Genomic DNA, 229 nt, shown 5'->3' on the forward strand with positions numbered 1-229 from the left:
TATATATATATATATATATATATATATATATATATATATATATATAGGTGAGGGACCAGACAAAGTGCAGCCCAAAGACCCCTATGATGAGTAAAATAAATGGACTTGATGTTCCCTCGCACGGACGTGGGTCACCGTGGACCCACTCTGGAGGTAGGCCTGGAGGTGGGGCACGCAAGCAAGCGCCCGGTGGCCGGGCTTTTACCCATGGAGCTCGGCCGGGCACAGC

The sequence above is a fragment of the Nematolebias whitei genome, chromosome 9 (assembly GCF_014905685.2).
Source record: "Nematolebias whitei isolate Nwh7 chromosome 9, NemWhi1, whole genome shotgun sequence".
NCBI classification, from domain to species: Eukaryota; Metazoa; Chordata; class Actinopteri; order Cyprinodontiformes; family Rivulidae; genus Nematolebias; species Nematolebias whitei.